Raw genomic sequence first — 13,939 nt, forward strand, 5'->3', positions numbered from 1 at the left:
TTCGCCTCACGTTGCGGCGTAGTTGGTTCACAAAAAAGGGTGGCTGCAATACATATATGTTCCGCGGCTGCTCCGTGTATCGAGGCTGATGTCACAGTGTATCACAGCGATGGTCACGCGGAGCGGCAACAAGGCATATCGCACACAGTATGCGCGGTCTGTCGTGAATCAGTACAAAGTCAGTTAAGAGCAACCAGCTGCGCTATAGCTGCTGCGTGAGTTGACTGTCAAAAGAGGGACAGATAAAGAAAGGGAAGAAAAGTACAGGGCAGCCAACCAGAAGCAAGTCTGATTTGCTACCCTACACAGGGTGAAAAGGGAGAACAGAGAGATAGAGAAGGGACAAATAAACTGTATAATGGCACGCACATGTGGAGCTGCATATCCTGTTTACAAATAGGACACCGAGCATAACTCGAAGCGGGGTCGTCGAAGTATGTCTCCATTAACTACAGCAGTGAGCTGCGTTGCTCTCCCAGCCAGCGGCGCGTGTAGCCACCGCCCGAGTCCCTTGTCACCTAGGTGATACACGATCTTGGTATGTTTGTCGCGGAGGCCAGTTGATCAAACGCGATCCAAGGCAGAAAGCTTCGGTTCGTGGTAGCGGCGACGTAATGCGGTGGAGGAAACACGCACATAGAATTTCCTCAGGAGTTATAAGAGTCGCAGGGTGACCGCGCCTGCAGGAAAGCCCTTGCGCGCCTCTGGAGCGGCGTCGGTGGGGGAAGCCGCGTCGGACAACGGCCTCGGCCAAGGACGCCCGCCTGCGGCCCAGTGACCAGGGCACCGCGGGTGGGGCTCGCCTCGGGTCGCTGTCCCGCCGCTTCCCTCCCCCTCCTCCTCGCCTCGCTCCGTTTCCTTTCTGGCCTCCGGCGACGTACAGCCCAGGTGGCTCGGTGTCCAACGGCTCTCGGTCAGGACATCTGTCCGGCGGTGGTCGCCGCCGCCGGCCACGGCCGTACCGCAGCAGCAGGCCAGTCGCTCCCTTGCTTTCCCTGCGAAACGGAAGCGGAGGCGCGTTGACGGATCGGCCCCTCGGGTCAACCGCTGCTGTCATGGCGCGACAGGCCGCATTCCTCGGTGCCGGCCACCCTTCGCCCAGCTCTCACTTGTTGAGGACGAGCGGTGGGAGATTTGTTATGCCGCGTGTACCGACAGGAAGACTGAGTGCGAGCGTACAGCTTTCGACACGTGAAGAGGAAGATAGAAAATTGAGTGTTAGGAGATAGATATCGACGAGTAAAAGCAGCGCGAACAACGCGGTGGAGATGGCCAGCGCAAGGTCGGGTGCACTCTGTTACGTCCTACTTCCACCTATTGTTCGCGGTGTTTTCAGTCATGGATTTTCAGGCCTGGTACGATTGTAAACAGCGCTGTTATCACTTATTAAGAAGCGGTGTAAGCACAAGTGGCACGTGACAAAATCAGCTGCAATAATTATATTATTATTATTATTATTTTCTGTTTTTTTTTCGACAGTGGCTACAAATGCGAACCCTCAAAGTGCATCCGCCTTGATACTCGTGCTGCCGTTTCATACTCGGCGTGGGCGTCCAACACTTAACGTGATAATTCTCTCTTCTGCACCTACTGCAGTGAAGTTGGCGACGCTGAACAGTATATCTGGCATGCTGGTGTTTTTAGTGCTGCGTCGAAAAACGATTATCTGACCGACCGGAGGGAATAGGATTTTCTCATTCATGCGCACACGACGACGACGACGACGACGACATCATCATCATCATCATCATCATCATCATCATCATCATTCACTGCAAGGCGAAGGCCTGTCCCAGTGCTCTGCAATTACCTCTGTATTGTACTAACTGATCCCTTTATATCCCTGCAAATTTCTGACGTTCATGCGCAAGTGATACGGCTTTCCCGAAAGGGCCGCGCGTAGAGTGACTATACGAGGTCGCTTATTCTTGCGTTTTACGCGGCTCTGAAATCGGGGCGATAGCGGGATTTGTCGCTATTTATTAAGCGATGCAATCTTGGAATAATAAGTCTCCGAAGGGAAAGCTATCCTAGAAATCAAAAACAAACTACAGCGACTAATGATGTGCTGGATAGCGGTTGTCAGGTGGAGTAAGTGCTGGCACTGACTGTCAGGCTAACTCCGCCTCTACAACACCAACGCTCGATCGCACCAATGCTATGATCCAGAACAGTTCGCGCGCACCTTAGATACGCTAAAGATGTCGCTGCGGGGCACGTCAGTGGCCGCCGTTGAAGCGCTCGCGTTTAAGACACATAAGAGGGGGGCATAAAGTGAACGGGACAACACTATAAACGTGCAGCTCATGTCGCTCTTTAAAATTACGAGGTGGAATGGGCGCCGTTCATCGGCATCTGTCCGGCAAATTACGACTGCGACTGATCCGAGGATGGCCGATCGTAAACGCGCCCGAGTGGAGATCGAAATCTTCTCCTTCCGGGTGGTGGTGTTGGTGCAGGAGATTCTCGCCTGTGGGTCGCCGAACTGACAGTACCGTGCTCGCGAATCGCCGCTTTTTACGCCAATTCAGGTGTGATGGACAAGTCGGCTACGTGGTCGCCGCTGCTCGTTCGTGGGATAAGCAGGATTTTACTGTGCTTTTCTTTTTTTTCTTTTTGGTAGACGGCAGCGATGTACAGTATGAAATGAAATGAAATATATAGAGTGGCGGCCGTACGTTCGTGCCTTTGCCTCCTGCCTATGATTTGATTTTTTTCTTCTTTGCTGCTTATTTCGTTTTGTTTTCTGCACATGGCGATCACGCGCACGCCTTTCTAGTCGTTGAAGACACTCACTTGCCCCAGTCAGAAGTGCTGATATAAATTTAGGTTAGTCATATACAGCGATCTATCGTGGAAGATTGCGCGTACACAGTAATAGAAATGGTTCGATATTTCTGTGTTCAAGTATAGGGTGTGCCACTAAAAGCTATTTGTTATGCTTGCTGCGGTCTTCTTAGCCTTCAGCTTGTTTTTCTTCAATTCTTAAGTTGCCCAATGTGCCGTCGGGTCTGGGTGAGAAACGAACAGCGGAGATGCACCAGATGACAATTTCGCGTGTCTGTGTGGACCGACGTCACATAGGGTCGCGAGCATTTGCGCAAAAACTTTGCACCGCATTGTTCAGACGCTATAGCACGCGACACCAACAGTGACATGTCTGAGTTGCCTTGAAATTTGGCACAACCAGCTCGCGCCAGTAGAGCACGCGTGTGGGTCAAACATGTTGCCGCGCAGTATAGGGAGGGAGGGAGAAAGGGAGGGAGGGAAGGGGCATGATTTGTTTAAGATAGGATGGCAGCCCTAACATGGGGTCATTAAGATTCAATTACTGGAATTGCTTTCTTTAAATCGCGATGACGTTCATAGACGTTGTTGTCCCTGAACCGGGTGCGTCAATTGATTTTCACATATAGTTTTCTAAACTAGTAAAGAGGTCAAGCGCAGTCCATCGTCTTCACTCAGGCAATGACTGCAATTTCCGGCTGTCGCGAAGCAAGGTAGGAAGAAACACGTTATTTAATGTCAATGATGGAGCCGGCAGAGGCTCTCAGTCCGAGGCCCATATGGTACAATTCTTCAACGCGGTGTTGAAGAACTCCACCGTGTACTCACATGCCGGTAAGGCGGTGGCTTGCCTATAGGGAGCTGGAGTATAAAGACAATTCTTCTCTAGAGCGAGGAGTAAGACACGCGGGCGTGTCTCACTGCGTTCGTCGTGTATGGTCGTCGTGTGGGTAGAATCAAGACGGGAGAGTGAGAAAGGGAGATGACGAGGAAAGGCCACAGGGTAACGATTTCACGGCGGCAGCGAGCATCCGAACGCGGCCTTTGCAGATGCGGGTGGTGCGCGCGTGCGCCCACTGTTTGAACGGGTCGGTCGTAATTTACTCTCCCTTCTGGCGGCTGGCGTTTTTACTGCGTCCTGTACGCGCACCCAGGCCTGCCAGCCCCTGCGCGCCCCCCTCGCTTCCCGCGAGGACCGGTCTTGTTGGTCCCCGCGCGACAGCACCGCCGGTGTATACGAGAGGCCTGATCCGCAGTTTATTTGTCAGGAGTGGCGGGGCTGGCGGTCCGAACTTTGGACCTCTCTTTTTTGACTCGATGGCGCGGTCCGCGTTGCCGAGTGTCAGAGGCGGAGAGGTTCTACCTTTCTCCCGCGGGTCAGCGGGGCCCCCGGTTGTTGTCGGCGGCAGACCGAGCCAGAATGGACTTGTCTAGTTGGGCTCATTTCCGCATTACGAGAAACCGTAAACCATTCCGCCATTGTCGCTTGTTCGGCTGCTCCCGGGCCCGTTTCTCTTTTCTGGTATTGCTTCCTCGTTCGCCGCCGTGTGGGCATTCTCTTCCGCTGCCTAGGCCAGTACGTTGCTCCTCCCGTTGCGTGCCTCTGTCAGGCTTTGTTGATTTTCTTTATAGACCGGTTGACCTCTCTGACTGCATCGTTTCCATGCTTTTGTCCGCGTCTCAGCGCGTCCTTTTCTTTTTAACCGTTGTTATTTGCGGCACGTGTTGGTGTCACTCTGGCGAAGTGCCGGCTTCCTCGTGCGCATTACGTTTTCAAGTTTCCTTCGCTGTTGTGAGTGCCTTGTGTTTAGCAGTGGTCCGGGGACGGGGAGCCGTGGCCTATGCGTTTCGTTACAGTTATTGCGCAAGTCTTGTGTGTGTGCGCGCGTTATCCATGCAAACGTATCTTCACTGTTTGCCACTCTGTTTGCTTAGTAGCCTAGCTGTTCTTTTCTTTCCATTCTTTTTTCAATCTTTTCTTTCTTTATTTTTATGACTCTTCTAAGTACCGCATGACCCGACTTTCGATGCTATCGCTTCCACCGTTTCGGTCGTTTTTCCTGGCGCATCTGGCGCCGAGGTCCTCGTGCTTTTCCCAACTGCGATTTCACCTCGGCGAAATGATAATCGGCTAATTTACAATGTTTGCGTGCCGGCGCTGGCATAGAATCGGGGTGGTCCCGCGTTGCCGGAGCGATTGAGCGCGTGTTTGTTTACTCGGTAGTCGTGCCTCTTTGCTTAACAACTGTTGTAAATCAGGACTATAAGAAGCTTAGCGTGTGTATGTGTCGCACGTTTGGGCAGCTTCTCTCGAATGCCGTTGTTTATTCGAGGCATAACATTCATTTGGAATGCTCTATTCCGGACATTCGCCTGTAACTGAAAGCCTAGATTCGGCTGACGCATCCTGTTTGCCAAGCATTTTCTACAGGAGAGCGTGTTGGGATGTGAAAGGGGAATTAACTGCTGCTAGACTATCTCGCTACAAAATGTGTGCGCGCGCTTGTGTTTAGCGAAAGGATACTGTGCCAGGAGTGGTTTTGAATCGTCACGGCAGCCTTGCACACCTGCCTTCGAACAGTACCTTTTCCCAGTTGGCTTTAGTGCGACTTGGAAAGGCGCAGGCTTATTGTCAAGATGCCCGCGTCGCGAAGAGGCGTAAAGAAGGAGTCTAAAATCTTTGGTCAGTTTGTTGCGTGCTTGTGGAAAGGTGGCATTAGGCAGGAATGAGGCAGCTATATGAAATAGAGTGAAATAGAAAAAAAAAAAACATTAAGATTGAGGTCATGAAAATTTCCCGCACGCACAAAATCCCAAACGGACAGCAATGCACAGCTTACATTAAAAAAAACGGTTGTGAGTGGATGCACTCCTCGTTTGCACGAATCCAGCTCTACTTTCCTGACGAATTTCTTCAGCTGCGAGACAGTCCGACGGATGTCTGAATGTACAAAGGTTACACGGAAGAGCTATTTACTTTCTCACTTGGTGCGATGAGTGACGGTAGCAGCAGAGAAAGTTGGAGATGAGATGCAGGCGTTAATTATAAAGTTCAAGGACCGAATTCGCAAAGCTTTCCTTTTTTTTTCTTCTGAGTGTTGTTTGTCACCAGAGTTGACATTTGGAAGAGCTCGCATAGAGGCACGGCGGGGAAAATGCCCAAGTCTACGCGGACGAAGAAAGAATAGACGGCGCCGGTGTGCGTCTGTTTCTTGTTTATCCGTGTCAGGTTGCTCTATTTCTCCGCCTGTTTCTCATTGGCTGGCCGACGTCGCTGATAATATGTGCGACACAACAGTCTGGTGATATTTGCTCTTATCGACAATCCCAGCCTAAGTACGGGCTTATATGAGAACGTGCGTTTAAGCATTTGTACCGTGCGTCTTTCGTTTCTGTCGTTGTATCAGTGACAATGCAGACCGCGTGAAAGCCTTTGCGCGCAGAGCCCCAGCCTCTCTTTTGTCATATTCAACTAGTTGTTTCGCAGCCCTGTCAGAGGGCTCTCATTGTAGTATAAAACAACAATGAAGGTCTCTTATACGGGCAGACGACTTTAATACCGTTATTCTGATCATGCTAGCCCTGCGTACTTCTTGCCACGACAAAGCTCACTCGCCTTCAGAAGCTGCTCACCAGCGCGTCAGGTCGAATGTGCCCTCAGGCACACCGACTCCGGGGCGATCGTTTTCATGCAGTAACGACTTCGATCGCTTGCCTGTTAACCGTCGCCTGGTTCCTCTTCGTCAAGCAGCTTGTCACTCATCTCTGTTCGATTGGAGGTCGCTGAACCCTTTTACGACCCCCCCCCCCCCCCCACCCTTCCCTTTTTTGTAAGGGGCCTTGCGCCGCTCATCCCGTGCTAGTTTCTCCGTAGCGTGTGCTAGATAACTGTCTTTGATACCTGATTTTGTCCCCCGCTGTGCAATCACAGGCCGAGTCGCGCGCTTTAGTGCATGGCTCGCCAGCCGTATTCGCGGTACGCACACGCACGCGCTCTGGCGACAAAGGGCGCGCACAATTTGCACGCAGGTGGCGTGTTTGATGGCACCCAGTTGGTGTCAGGCGACGAAGCTCCCTCTTTCTTTTGCCGTTATGCGACCCCTTCTCGGCGATTGATCGTCGCTGCATTTCAATGTTTACTTATTTGCGTTGCATCGCGCGCGCTTCAGGAAAGGGTAAATAACAACTAAGCATATGCTTGATATTTATTTCGCATGTTTTCCATCTCGTTGCTTTCGCAAGGCTGCCTCCCTTAGCGCCCGATTCTCCGCGCAGATGTTTCCTCTCGCATGCTCCTTCGTATTCTCGCGTAGCCTTGTTCGCAGAGGGACTGCGCCACGAGAAGGTGTTCCTTCGGTGCGTCGCGCGTACGCCGCGAAGAATCGTGCGATGACGTGACGGAGTCCCGCCGCGGCGCCCCCCAGCACATCGTGGACCGCTTTCCCGTGCCCTTCGGATCGTTGAGTAAGTTGGCAACGTCGCACATAGTCGTGGTTATATGGAACGATCGCCGAATATCCTGCGGATTTTGTTTTTCCCGAGCTTATATACGTCAAGCGCCACAAGCTGGCCGCGTGAGTGGCCAAGGAAATTATTGCTGTTTTTTTTTTTTTTTGAGCTACGGAGTGGGCGTTCTTATTCAGAACACGAAACTTGTTTTGATTGCCTGCGAGGTTTTTGCAGCGTTCAGTAAAATTCTTGGAGGATCTGCGTATTGTGCTAATCCGGAGCCATGCCACTAACTGAATATATCGTAATCCGTGTCTTCGTAATACCTGGGATTCACTCTTTCGTCTTGTTGTTGGGTTCGGAATGCTATCACTGTATGCGTGGTATAGCGAGTACCACTGAATCGGTGTACATTGAATCTTAGAGGCCGATATGACCGCTGAAGCACGCGTTATTATTGTGCAGCTTGATATATATATTAGTATCTCTTAGACCTCATTAGACATTGCAAATCATTTGAGAATACGCTATCTTACGTGTCACTCTTATCCTCGAGGGCTGGTGGTCTTTGAACTCGTGCTTATTTCGTTTCATAGTAATGTGTGTTCTCGCGCCTGTTTATGTGGTCCTATACGGTGACGCTTTTCGGTTGGGCCGCCGCAGGCGATGCTTCGTGGTATTGGGCTTCCTTGGAAAGCGGTATTTGGTCATCAAGTGGCTTTGAATACATAGACGTCGCAATGAGACCACTGGCAATGCACTGTGGCAGAGCCGTACTGCCTGTTCATGCCATCTGTGCTTAATTTCCATGTGGAATAGCCGCGTGCGTCAGATGGTCTGATGAAGCGTTTTGATACGTTGAACATGATACTGTGCTGTCAAACTTCACAGATGAGCTCCCATATGTCTGCTGAGGGCTGTTGCTTGACTGAGTAAAACCGTCATTTACGATGTATGAGGCCGCAGTGATCGTATGTGGTGGTGCCCTTCAAATCAGGAAAACATATTGTTCGTGAGCGGACGATGACTTGGTTCATCATAAACGACTGTCTTCTTTTTTCATGACAGTATGGCAGCAACACTTGCATTCGCTAAGAATTACTGAACTGCGGGTTCGTGGCACGTGATCACGCTTTACATGCTCTCCACATGCTCTGACGCTGATCTGCTTGCGCCTTCGCACGCAGCAGTTAGTTTTTTACCACCACTACCTGGCGTGGCAAAGGACAAAAAGAGAGTTTGATAAATATGAAAAACGGGAACGACATATTGATTTGCAATGTTACGACAAGAAGACGCCTGTGGGTCTCTCGGGACAAAAGCCAACCATTCGCGGTGCATTTGTAGCCAGCGGAAAGAAAATCCAGTCTATGCGACACCTGCTAATGCATGTGCAGTAAGCAAAGTGCCGTTGACCCGTAAGGCTCACGCGTGCCGTGCTGGAACCACCAGAGAACGTTAACAAACTTATTTAAGCCTTCGAAACTGGACTTGTTATTTAGTTATGTATTAAATTTTTACCGTGAAGACATACACTTAATAATCAGTATTACATTAGCGATAGTTGTTTATTAACTCCACACCGATGAGAATGCTTAGTGGTGGTGACTATTTATATCCTTGATTAGGGGCGGGGGGGGGGGGGGGGGGGTTTACTCGCGACAAATGTCGCTGACGTAAGTGCAACAAACGCAACTGTCGATTTGTGGCATGGTTTATTCTATACTCTGATTCTTTCCCGATTTTTGAGCCCCGATAGTTCAAGCTCAAGTACGAGAATGAAGAAATTCGATATTCTAACAAGTAATCTAATAAAAGCTTCCCGTCAACCGGGTTCAACTTTTTAGTCGATGCCGAGCCTTGCTTTTCATACGAGATACAGCATTGTAACGTGTTGCGGTTAGATCGCTAACGCATTCAGTGCTTTGGCGCAGCCATGTGAAAGTCGTTTCGCTGGTATAGGTCAGCACTGCTTTCGTTTACTTTAAGGAGGCTCTACTTGCACAGCAAGCGCGATAATTTAGTTCGAAACGAGAAGAAAGTACTTTTTTTTCCCCTTGTTTTCGCTCACTAGAAGATGCATGCCCTGAAGTTCGTCGACTCGATCTGCGAGGACACCTTTTTGTTCACACTGAGCTTCCAGGGTCGATAACAGGCGTAGCAGGTGGCCGTTCCTCAAGAAGGAAAAAATAATAATAGAATCATGCAAAGAATGTGCCAGGGAGGGGTTTAGGCGAAGCTTCTCTGCAAGACCTGTGGTAATGAGATTCAACTGGCGACTCAGCGGAAGATATTTGTCGTCTGCAAAATTACCCAATCCCTCCACGTTGTTGCCTCGTTTTAAGTAACTGGTTTGAATACGTGGAGCTTTTGTTGGGGTGAGAACAGCAGCTACACTGCTCATCTAACATGTTTGTCCGCCTCGGTAGATACGCGTGTACGATGGAGACCTGTGCCCGGTCGCTTCCGTCAAACACTGGTTGCTATGCATAACCATTATGACCCTGTGTTTTAACTGAAAGCGCTGGTGGTGTTGAAAGTGTTACGCCATTTTGCGTCCAGGACATGTACGCACGCTAAAATTATTTAATTGCTCTAAATGATGTCGCGAGATAAAAGTGACGTGTGCGACCCGGTCACCCACACCCCCGATGGTTACTTCAAAGTCATGTTGCGTCACGCTGTTGTAGATGGCTTGTAGCGGCGGATCGCTGGCTTTGTCGTCGAGCTGTTGAGCACGAGGTTGCACTTTCGATACCCTGCTTTGGCGGCCGCATTGCAGTACGAGGGAAATGTAAAGTCGTTCACTTAGGTGTAGGTCTGCGACCAGAAAGCACAGAAAGCACAAAAATGATTTTCAACCTCTCCACAGCGGCGTCTCGCACATACTTCGTATGTGTTGCTCGGGTTCTTAAACACCAATAATGACAATGTAGTATATGAGAGTGCTAAAAAAAATAAACCTGTGAAAACGTGCACTGCTCTCGCTCGTAACAATGCTCCCGCATGCAGCATACGCCAATGAACCCGTGAATATCCTTAATGGAATTCGTGGGGTCTGAGTGCCAGTCTTTCAACCCCATTCTTCCTTTCTCTTCCACAATGTCGCTGCTTATTAACGGTAGTGCTGACGGTACTGACGAGTAGCGGACTACGAATTTGCTGTTTCGTCATCTCTTAATCACGAAAAATAAATATGCTCAGGGCTTACATGCCAGAAACTCGACCTGACTGCGAGGCTCGCCGCAGTGGGGTCTTCTGATCAATTTTGACCAGATGCTGTGGTTCTTTAATGTGAACCTAAATTGAAGTACGCGACCATTCTTGCATTTCTCCTGCATCAAAATACGGCCGCCGCCGCGGCTGGAGCTAGACCCGCGACTTGGAGTGCAGCAGCGCCGTCTCATAGCCACTGGGCTGCCGCTGTGGGTGTCTTAGTAATCTCTATGTGCTAAGGGAAGATCTTTGCGCTTAGAGTGCGTTGAAAATGCATTAGCGCAAGAGAGAGAGAGAGAGAAGGAGGGAGGGAGGGGGAAACCGAAAAACAAAGCGCATTTTCGCAGAAGTAATACTTTTTTAAAATTTTGTATGGTGACATAACATTTATTCTTGCTGCAATCTTTCTTCCCACGTAGGGTTTGCTGTTCTTTGCCTTTATTGCGGGTATTCCGTGCATTCATATATGCCTGCGCAATTTTGCGCCGCTGTGAGTGTTTCGTGCATTCCGAACGACTCGTTCTGTGCTCGTGTATGGAAACGCAAGTCGAACGGTCTGTGCTCTTTGTATTAGAAAATGATTCATGGGAATGACTGCGCCATTTCGTGTTGTTTTGTGCGGATGACTCTTGCTGATTGAGCCAAATGTAGGTACCATATGCTGATGTTAACCCGCATCAAGGAACTGCGTAATACTTCTTCAGTTAAACTTGGAGTTCTCTGAAAGGACTTTCAGCTGAGTTTATTCCAAGCTGGGACGGCGTCATGTGTCTGGCTTGCATGGCTCATTCTTTTTCTTTTTTCTTACTAATATTTTTTGTGAGCACGAAAATGATTACAATTGTTCTAAAGAATTTTTAAGCCACGCGGTAGTTGGCAAAGTCGTACCGAGAGGTAGTCTGGCGTCACTTGTCACACACTGAGGTGCAGGAAAACTTTGACCTTATAGTTGAGCCGGGCGTAGATGGAAGACTCTTCTACTGTGGAACTGGTGATATGCCACGCGAGAAGCTGTGAACGGGTGAGCTTCTTATTAGAAGCAATCGAAGAAGAAGAATCATATTAGAAGCACGCCTGATGTGCGGTGCTTATGACGCAATTACTCTAACGTGACTCCACAAGAAGCACACAACCCGCCGTGGCTGCTCAGTGGCTATGGTGTTGGGCTGCTGAGCACGAGGTCGCGGGATCGAATCCCGGCCGCGGCGGCCGCATTTCGAGGGGGGCGAAATGCGAAAACACCCGTGTACATAGATTTAGGGACAGGTTAAAGAAACCTAGGTGGTCGAAATTTCCGGAGTCCTCCACTACGGCGTGCCTCATAATTAGAAAGTGGTTTTGGCACGTTAAACTTCATATATATATATATATATATATATATTTCAGCCTGTGAACAGGCTGCCACAGTTGTGTGCTTCTTATATATATATATATATATATATAAGAAGCACACAACTGTGGCAGCCTGTTCACAGGCTGAAAAATAAGGTCCAGATTTCTTACACATACTGGTACAGCCTAAGTTGTGTTTTCAGCTTCGTGAAGTAATGTTTTCATAGTCTAAACTAGTAATAAGCCTTGTTGTCATCTAGCATATTCAAGGGAGTGAAGTGTGCGCATAGTGTTCAGCATGAGTTGCCATATTTATGTTATATTTCCTGAAAAGGCTTTTCCATACTGTCCAGATCATTGTACGGAACCCATTAAACATTATCTGTCACACTACAGCTCACAACTGCCGCCTATGTCTTTAATGCGCTGGTGCTTACGTTCAGGGCACAAAGCGCAGGCGTAGAAAAGGGACACTTTCACCTTTCATCGGATTGAGAAGAATTTGCCAAAAATGACGCGTGTCAGATCCTTTCGACGCTCAAGAATGAGTAAATGAAGGTATGCCAATTCGGGGTTGTTCGTTTCACTACTTCTTCTGGTGCCGATGGCGATAAATTTGTTAGTCGGAATTTCGTAACGCCATTGAAGACATGTCGACAGTTTCTTACAAATACTTTAGCGCCCCTATAGGCTTCTTCTCTCCGTTTTCTTTTCTTTCATTTTCCTGACAATATTAGGCTTGTGTTTGTGTCCTCTGTGCACAGGTCATGTATCCTCCTAATGTCGTACTTTGCAGCTGCATTTGTCACTCTTGAGTTTAGGCTCACTTTAGATTTCATAATTATCTTCTAACTTCTAAATTATGCCAGCTTACTGACGTTATTTTGACGTATTCCTTCAAAACGTATACGTAACTTAAGAAGCGTACGCGACTGCTAAATTACATGTGCCGCTTGTCAGAGAGAGAGAGAGAGAGAGAGAGGACGCAAGGACAGCAAAGGCAGGGAGGTCAACCAGAAGAACACCCGGTTTGTTACCCTACACTGGGGGTGGGGGAAAGGGGAATAGAAAGAGGGAGTAAAGGAGAGCGTAAGCACTGAGTGCGTGTGGGAGTGACACTATACACAAGGATACTATAAACGGTCTCTTAAGCCGGTGCACTTCAAGTATTGCACTACTGCACGAATCGCTTTTCGTGCCAGTGACGGGTGTGGCCACGGTCCGAGTATCTTTTTGACTTGGTGAATGGTCTTGAGTCCAGTCGGTGTAAGGTTGTCCGCAGAGAGAGGCGTTGTACATTGTAGCGAGGGTAGGTACACAATAGGTACTCAATGGTTTCCTCGCACCCACAGGAGTCGCACATCTAGCTTTCGGCCATTCCCAAACGATAGGAGTATGCGTTCGTGAACGCCACTCCCAGCCACAAGCGGCACAGCAAGGTTGTTTCGCTGCGGGAAAGGCTAGATGGCAGTTGTAGCCGTAGCATGGGGACCAGTTTATGTAATCGACAAGTGAAGGCACTTGACCTCCAGAGACCTTGTGACTTCTTGCGTGCATGTAGGCGAAGTTCCCTGGCAGCGTCCGACCTCGCCAAAGGTGTTGGACGCGTCTGGGTATCTTCGTGGGCAGACCGGGCAGCCTTGTCAGCTAGGTTGTTGCCGACGATGCCACAGTGAGCAGGAATCTATTGAAACATAATGTTGTGCCCTCTTTCCAGAGCATGGTGGTGCACTTCCCTGATGTCAGATATCTGATCGTAAGTTCTGTGACGTAATGCAGACTTGATACTGTGAAGAGCTGCCTTAGAATAACAAAATACGACCCATTTCTCTGTTGCCTCTTTGGTGACGTACGTAATAGCGGCATGGAGAGCTGCAAGTTCTGCCGACGTAGATGTAGTCATGTGTGAGAATTTGAATCTAACTGTAACCTGCTTGGCTGGAACGATGAATGCGGCAGTTGAGCTGGTAGGTGAGGTCGAACCATCGCTGTATATATCTATGTGGTGATGATACGTATGGTGCAGTAATAAGAGCGTTCGTGTTGTCCACTTCTCCTCTCTTGTATCCTGTCTGCATGCCTCACCTTTTTTGCATAATGAGTAGGAGCGTAAGTTGCTTCAGAGCCGGCGATGGATGATTGGACTTTCTTTTTG

The 13,939-nt window shown here is 49.2% G+C and overlaps 1 long non-coding RNA gene across 1 annotated transcript in view; it reads right to left on the reverse strand.

Moving 5' to 3' along the window:
- Positions 1–332: 332 nt before the first annotated feature.
- The window catches only part of LOC126531483 (uncharacterized), a 41,875-nt gene continuing 28,268 nt past the window's right edge, over positions 333–13,939 (reverse strand). Inside the window, exon 2 of the long non-coding RNA XR_007599647.3 lies at positions 333–995. This is a non-coding gene — a long non-coding RNA (uncharacterized lncRNA). The remainder of the gene's footprint in view (positions 996–13,939) is intronic.

The sequence above is a fragment of the Dermacentor andersoni genome, chromosome 5, assembly GCF_023375885.2.
Source record: "Dermacentor andersoni chromosome 5, qqDerAnde1_hic_scaffold, whole genome shotgun sequence".
NCBI classification, from domain to species: Eukaryota; Metazoa; Arthropoda; class Arachnida; order Ixodida; family Ixodidae; genus Dermacentor; species Dermacentor andersoni.